This window comes from Aulonocara sp. 'chitande type north' Nkhata Bay, linkage group LG11, assembly GCF_057382095.1.
Source record: "Aulonocara sp. 'chitande type north' Nkhata Bay isolate Kocher_YH1m ecotype deep benthic linkage group LG11, A_spYH_male_GT1.1, whole genome shotgun sequence".
Taxonomy (NCBI): domain Eukaryota; kingdom Metazoa; phylum Chordata; class Actinopteri; order Cichliformes; family Cichlidae; genus Aulonocara; species Aulonocara sp. 'chitande type north' Nkhata Bay.
This window is the reverse complement of record NC_141354.1, coordinates 24,726,501-24,732,813: the sequence shown is the minus strand read 5'-3', so window position 1 is coordinate 24,732,813 and position 6,313 is coordinate 24,726,501. Positions and strand designations below refer to the sequence as shown.

The window sequence follows — 6,313 nt, the reverse complement described above, 5'->3', positions numbered from 1 at the left end:
GCTTCAGAAGTTCCACAAAAAAAGTACGAAAAGCATAAATGGTATTTCTTCAAGAGAGAATCTTTATCACGCTCATGAGACGCTGTAAACAGAAAGAATCAGTGAAATGATGATGCTTCTGGAGTTTAAACCAAACCATGAGTTACTGCAGAACACTTTACACTCAACATAACTCGATAACCCATTAATCTCACTTTGTAGTTCACCCTTCCTGCGTTCAGACCTTCTGTTTGCCGGTGGTAGCCTGTCAGAATAAATGTGGATCCATCAAAATGACTTATTTTAGACCATGACTTCACCAAGGCTCAGTAAAAGATAAATAAGGGTCATATGTAAATCTGAATTCTGCAAAACTGCTCTAGTAGAGTCCAAGAATAAAAATATGGAGATGGAAATGAGCTAACAGCATGCTGTGATAGTGTTATGCACTGGTTTATCGACTGAAGATTGCATCTGCCAATATTTGTCTTGTTGACCGCGCACTCATGCATCCGCACCTCCAGCCAATTTAGAATCACCAGTTAACCTCGCAAGCACGTCTTTGGGCCGCTTGCGAGGGTAATTGGTGCTAATGCCTCAAAAAAGATCCAAGCCGACCAGGAGCGTTATTGCTAACCGCTACACCACTGTGTTGGCCTTATCAGCAATACATTTTCATACATTTGCACGACTTAATTTGTCCTTATATAAAGAACATGTGATAGAGGCGGTGGCGTCCAGTAAAGTGGATTTCATTTAAATATGAAAAGAATTCATGAAAAATTGACACTGTCAATAAGAAATAAAAAAGCGTGTTCAATAATTTATTAATTCACGACGTGAGGAGAACGATTCATGGTGGCGTGAATGATGCAGCGCTGCTCAGGTTTCTGACCAAACTAGCTCTCAGGGCTCTCTCCTTTTATTACAACCTTCATCGCAAAGTTAAAAAACTTTATTGCAGATTTGTCTGACGACACCGAGGGAATCCATAACGACAACAACAAAACAAAGAAAAAAATACACCGGCATCGGTTGTTGTTTCATATATTCTTAGTTAAACGCGGCGCCAGCATCACAATTTCACAATTAGTGGTTCCCCTCTCTGATTGGATCTACGCCTTCATGTGTCTGTGTGTGCACATTAGCGACATTATGTCAATATGCGCCTTTGCGTGTGAGCCGACGGGCGTGTTTACATTGTGGCGCGCTGGTGTCTGCACGTTTGTGTGTGTGTGAGTGTGTGTCACGGGGTACGAGACGAGGCGAGTGGTGCGGTCGTGTGATAGTGTTTGTCACCCCGAGCGAGCAGCCACGTCAAACTCTGTCAGGGTAGTTTTCCCCGGCCGTGGGTGTAACACATCCCTCTGATTACTCTCTCTGTCTTTCTGTTGCCGTGTGTGTGAGTGTGCGTCTCATTCAGATAGTGTGCGTTTTCTTCATGACCAGCTTTTTCTTTTGCCCCCCCACATTTCAAATGCTTATCGGACAAACTGACAGTGAGAGCAAAGAGAGAGAATGGAGGGGTGATGGGTTTTTTATTTTTGATATTCATCTTTGAGAAAAATACCTAGGAGGGAGAGAGAGCGTGTAGAGGAGTGGGTGTTGGGAAGGAGGAGGGAGGGTGAGGAGAGAGTAGGAGGGTGCAGAGAGGGACGGAGAGAGAGCTAGCTGATTAGATTGGAGAAAGCCAAGGAGGTACGGGTATACTATTGAGCAAGGGGAGAGGCAGAGGGGAGGGTGACTAAGTGAATGCAGTTTGCCGTCGCGTGTCGCCGTATCACAGCGAAGTCCACTGGCAGGCAGACGGATCGGACCCGAATCAACAAATGGAGACAGAAAAACTGGATGTATACTGCATGTGAGGAGAAACCAAGGGAGGATATAGAGTCTGCCTTCATATCATTTTATCTTTGCATCTAATACTACTGTGAGGAACCCACAGGGAGGGAAAGAAAAACAGCGGACAACTCATTTTTCCTCTAACACGTCTGTGAAGCAGAGGAGCTGTGAATAGAGTGAGCTGTGGGACTCGCTGGGATTTCTGAATATAAGCTCAGTAAGTATTTGTATAGGCTGTGTAAAGGCACTGTATGAGTGTGTGTATATGTGTGTGTGTGGACTGATGCCTCAGCTTTGTGCGCTGCCTCTGATGTTTTTTCCTCATAAGAAAAAGGCGAATATAAGGAGCGCTGGGAGGGAATTTAAATCCAGTTGTGCCGCTGCAGTGTTTCCCTTTATTGTCACATGTTGTTGGCGTCACTGAGCTGCTTTTCTTTTCTAATTTAAACAACTACCCCAGACTTGACTCTGTGTGCTGTTTGTGCCTTTTCCTCCTCAGTTGCCGGTGTGTGAGTGTGTGTGTGTGTGTGTGTGTGTGAGAGAGAGCTGATAATAGCAGCTCCATTGGTATTCAGCGGAGGGAGCTCCAGGATCTCGCTGCGCCTTTCCCCAGGATGGGATCACAGAGCAGGGATTGTGCTTGCCTGTGGAGAGCCCGCTGAAATGGGTGAGTGTCCATCCCGCTCCTTTTTTCCCCCTCCTCTTTTCATTCTCTTTCACCTCTTAGTTGATTGTTTCCTAAATATATATAAATATGTATATATGTGTATGGCTTTAGTCTGCAGTTATATACAGAGCATTTTCATTCCTGATGGGCCCCCCTCGTTTCCTTGTGTCTCACCCACTCACCCTGTCCAGCCCCACCTGTTTCCCTCCATCACTCCTTCCATCCTCCTTTTCTTTTACCTCCCCCCAAACGCCTCAGGGCATAAGCCGTCCTATCCAGTTTTAATGGATATAGACAAACTCTGAATGGCTCAATCCATTTTGCTGCCTGTCTCCCCCCTCTCTTTGCCTCCTTTTCCATCTTCCCCTCTTTGGCTGTGTCACCCCCCCCCCCCCCCCCCTCTTACTTCCATCCCTCTCTCGGTCTCTTCGGGCTCCTCACTACATTCTGTTTGATTTTAGACACACTGAGGACACTGAGACTCTTTCCTGACAAAGGAAATGAATAAAGATGCTGTGGATGTGTTTATGTGTGTGTGGAAGGGCTGCTATTTCTGTGTCCGTGTCAATCTTTTTTTTTTTCCCACTCAGAGGGAGCAGAGGTTTGTGCTCAGCCTCAGTGTGAAGGACTGGAGGAACAGAAGGTTATGAAGTAGATCGGTGTATATAATAGCTTCTGGCATGACAGCTGTGACACATATGTACATGCACAGACACACAATGTCACTCTTTTTACACGCACCTCCGTCTTTGCACTCCTCGCTGACATACCTTCTGCACACCAATTCGCACCCACCTACGTCTTTTCACACCTGCGACACCTTAGCATGCTTAAGGTGCCAACAAAGGCTGGACCTACACACACATACACACACAATAGAAGACACTGAGCACTAACCTCACCGTGCTTAGTCTCATCTTAAATGGTCCTTGGAGAATATCGGTGTCACGGGAGGGTCGTATATATCCAACAGAAGTATTGATTGGAGCTGATAAGCTGAATGGCCTCGAATGTTTCACTGTAAATCGGCCATCACCCACCTCACTGGAGTCACTAAACTTATTTAACGATTTTACTCTGTTAAAAGAGATGATATTACTGCAGGGCTCTGAAATGACCTTTTTTCCTTTTTCCTCTGTACTTTTCTGACTTAAGAAGAGATCCATCACTCGACTCAGAGCGGCAAGCTTTTTTTGATTAGGATTCAGAAAGGACTTTATCATATTCAACAGGTGCAAACTGTTGCATAGTAACAGAGTCGAGACTACCTGTTGGGTAAGATTTGACATTGCGCCTCTATTTTTAGAATTGGGTCATCTGTTTGACAAAAGGTAGTGTGATTTATTAGGAAATGAAAAATAGAAACTCAGCAGGCATCCAAGTCTGTCTAAGCTCGGGCCATCTGTCATCTGCATGCATACCTGTCTACCTGGAGCGGGGTTAATTTAGAGGGATTTATGAATGCGTTTTGCCACAACATGAACTGATACATAGATAATATGTGTCGCTATTTGGAAACTGTACCAAAGTATGACTCACAAAAGGTTCATTGTTTTGTTTGCATTACATTAAATGCAAGAGAGCACAATGAAATGCAAATAGCGTGACCTGTCAGGAGGTCTAAAGAGACGGTACCGAATACGACGCAGCTCTCTGCATGACATTTCAATCCAAATCTCAGTATGTTATAGACGAGAACAAAATATTTTTACATTTATCTTTAACTGAAGAGGTTCTCCTCATTTCTTTTGCACCAAAACACAACTGAAAAGTATTAATGTTGTTTCAGCTGCAGAGGAATAAACAGTTTTATGCGTCTTTAACACTGTAACGTCAAGAGTATCACACTCGATACGTGAGTTTTTGTGATGTGTCAAGACTTCTTTTCCCCCCTGGGAAAATTGCATGATACATTTTTAAGCTCAAACTGCAAAAAATGACAGATTTAGCAAATATGATACATATTAAAACTCATATGCAAATTAATATATATTTATTTCGTCAGAAGGTTCAATAACTACTCTATTTTCAAAAAAATTGAATTTTCTGGCAATTTATTTAATGGTTCAGGTTTTAAAAAGTTAAATAAAAATGAGCATAAAGTTATTTTTAAAATATCCAAGATATTTGTCTCTACTCTGTCTTGTTCATTTGAATGCGTCTTATTTTAATATTTGAATCGGTTTTGTGTAAATATCACCTCAAGGTATTGTTTTCATCCATTGTGTCAAACAGATAATCCATCTTATCATTACATCTCACATGACTTTGTGTTATAATTTAGTGCAATAATAGAAGAAAAGTTAAAAAACAACACTTTTTATTAAAATGTGACATCTAGTCTGGACCAACTAGTTATGTCTTGTGGCTTTGTTGCACCTGATGCAGCCTGTGGAGCCTGTGGTGAACAGACACCTTGGATTCTGAAGAGAAAGAGTAAAAATGATTGCATGAAAGAAGTTAGAGGTGAAGATCTGAAATTGGATAGAGGGAATAAAAGTGAGATGGGGATGACGAGAGCGTTTGAAGATGAGCTTGTTGGAGAGAGTGAAAGCCTCAAATCATAGAGTGAGTGGAGAGGAGGTCGGCACAAACAAGCAGCAAAGTCGTGGAAGAGTGACAAGGACGGAATAGACAGCAGGACGACAGGCAGGGTGGAGAGTGGCGAGGAGGAGAATGACATACGCGATAAGGAAGAGTGACACAAATGTCACCATGCTAACCTTTCATGCACTCTCCCTCTCTCCTCTCTTCTGCTTTTTCCTCCTTTCTTTCTCTCCTTCTAGATCTGAAGCCTTGCAGAGATGGCCACCAAATGGACAGCATGGAAGCCAACATCCACCCTCCAGCGACCAGCTTTCCACAGCTAACTGCCTCCACCATCTCCTGCCATCAGCTCGAACCATCCGAGCGAGGGCTGAGTCTGCAGAGTTGAGCCTGGACCAGCCGTCTACCGAAAGCAGAGATAAGCAGAGGGCGACAGGCCTCGGAGGAGTCAACGCGCAACAAGCCAGTCGGCGTGTTGAGCGCACAATTGAGCTTCTTGGACTTCATCTAAAATGAAATAGGCTGCAGTGATGCTTGAGCAATGGTACAGAGCTTTTGGATATGTCCGGATTTATCAACCGGATATATTTTTGAGATTACGACACTTTGGTGCACACCTCAGAGCTCAGCCACTTTTTCCAGATTGGCTTGTGGGCAAAAGCGAGTAATTGAAAATCCCCCCTCGAGAGGCGCTCTGTTTTGATTTGTTGCGGGGGAGGAGGGCCTATCATTATTGTTTTTTTTCTTCTTCTTTTTTTTTTTTTTTGAGGAACAATTTCCAAAACACCCGGCTTTTATCCCACAAATTTCCCCCAGTTTCTCTCACATTGTGGAGAAGCACATTATGAAGCAGTACCATTCTTCTTCATCCTCCCTCAGTGACGGAGAGAGAGGAGGGACAGACTGTCCAGAATAGATAACGAGCAAGGAGACTGGCACCGAGGAGAGGAGAAGGAGAAGGAGAACAAAAAAAAGAAAGAAGGAGAAGAAGCAGAAAACGGGGAAACAGGTGGAAAAAGAAAGAGAAGGAAGCCGACAGAGGGGGGAGAAAAAAGGCAGGGACAGCGAGAAAATAAAGGACAGAATTAACTAGGATTGCACAGAATCTTTTTTGGACTCTTTGTAATTCGTGTTGAGGCTAGTTAGCGCAATGGCTAGGGGAGGGGTTTAGGATTTACACTGGGGAGGGGGGGGGGGACTTGAGCAGGAGACTAGAATGATGTCCCGCCTGCACCTGCCTGGTCTGTATCTCAGTGTTTGGGAGGAAGACAGGCTGAA

At 44.0% G+C, this 6,313-nt stretch overlaps 1 long non-coding RNA gene across 1 annotated transcript; it reads left to right on the top strand.

Annotated features, from left to right (window-relative positions):
* Positions 1-1,682: 1,682 nt before the first annotated feature.
* On the top strand, positions 1,683-6,196 carry LOC147319040 (uncharacterized). Its single transcript, XR_015131410.1, has 3 exons — positions 1,683-2,038; positions 2,321-2,488; positions 5,275-6,196. It is a non-coding gene; the product is annotated as an uncharacterized LOC147319040 (long non-coding RNA).
* Positions 6,197-6,313: the final 117 nt, after the last annotated feature.